General features: G+C 43.2%; 1 protein-coding gene across 1 annotated transcript in view; it reads left to right on the plus strand.

Moving 5' to 3' along the window:
* The window catches only part of ALDH7A1 (aldehyde dehydrogenase 7 family, member A1), a 34,922-nt gene that overhangs the window by 29,112 nt on the left and 4,283 nt on the right, over positions 1 to 1,527 (plus strand). The window lies entirely within an intron of this gene.

Genomic DNA, 1,527 nt, shown 5'->3' on the forward strand with positions numbered 1-1,527 from the left:
TACAATTTAGTTTCACTGAATTTAAAATTCACTGAGACCTGAGTCTATTGCAAAGCAATCTTAGATCAGAATCCTTCTCTCTATTCTTACTACTGACACACACACACATGTAATTGAACAGAGGTGTGTATGTATATTTGTGTTGGTTTTTTTTTTTTTCTTATATTGGGTTTTCTCTAAAGCATTCAACTTAATCTTTATAGAAAAGTTTTTTTTTCCTTTGTGTAAAATTTATCTAAGTTACATAACGCAGTATGGCAGTACAATAGCAAATATAGCTGCCTATGCAGGATTAAGAGTAAATTCAGTAGACTCTGGGTAAACATACAGCTCAGAGGTAAGAGCAGAATTTTCGGGCACTCTGGAGAGTTGACCACCAGCCAATGCATCTTGCTCAGGGCATCAGAGTATTTTACAGAAGGGAAGACAATTGTAGTTAAGTGGATAGACATACCTTGGAGATTCGGTTCCAAATCACCACAATAAAGTGAGCCACATGAATTTTCTGGATTCCCAGTGCATATAAAAGTAAAGTTTACACTATACTGTAGTCTATTAAGTGTGCAATAGCATTATATCTAAAGAATACACCTTAATTAAAAAATACTTTATTGCTAAAAAATGCTAATGATCATCTGATCCTTTAGTGAAAAATGGCACTGATATATGTGCCTGATGCAGGGCTACCACAAATCTTCAATTTGTAAAATACAAACAGGATATCAGGACTTCCAATCGAGATGGCAGAATAGACAGTCCCCAGTGTCACTCTTTCCCACAGTCAACCAATTTACAACTATTAAAAAGCAACAGCTGCCAAGCTGGGGCTGCTAGAGCTCAGAGGATGAGGAGAAGACACCTACGGAGTGCATGAAGGCAGGAGAAGCCATGATGAGAGAAAGAAGGGACCACTTTGAAAGAAGGGACCCCAACCATTTCAAGGCTGGCCCTGGTTAGCACATGGACCAAGAGCTGCTGCCATGTTCTTTGTGTGAAGTTGCTTGGAGACTGCAGGGGAGAAGAGGGCCTGGTGGTCCCCAGCCAGCAAGACCGCTAGCAAGGTTCCCATGGACCAACATAGGAGTGAGGGGCCACAGACAACTGAAAAAAGGAACTACCCAGAGGCCAGTGAGTCATCACAAGGGACCGCCACATGGCCCAACCTGGGAAGTACTTGGAATGTGGGAGGTGACAGAGACTGGCCCACTGACGGATCATTGGGGCACAGCATGGACAGCTGATCTCTCCCTCAGTCAGCACAGGACCACTCAGTGGAGACTGGTCAGGAGTGTAGAAGTGCAAGGGGTGTAGTTTGCAGAAAAGACTCAGGTCCAGACCAGAGTTTCCATACAACTCAGGTGTACTGAACCTCATAAGACCTAGAAGTGCTTACAGTGTCTACAGTTAAAATCTGAGCTGCACAAAAAACCTTCCCCAGGGAATCAGCAGCAAAGCAGCAATTTCACTCAACCACAGGGCTCAAGTGCTGGTCTCCACAGGAAGTTCCCCCATTTTAGAAGTAAGCAA

Source organism: Galeopterus variegatus, unplaced genomic scaffold (genome assembly GCF_000696425.1).
Source record: "Galeopterus variegatus unplaced genomic scaffold, G_variegatus-3.0.2 Scaffold10598, whole genome shotgun sequence".
Taxonomy (NCBI): domain Eukaryota; kingdom Metazoa; phylum Chordata; class Mammalia; order Dermoptera; family Cynocephalidae; genus Galeopterus; species Galeopterus variegatus.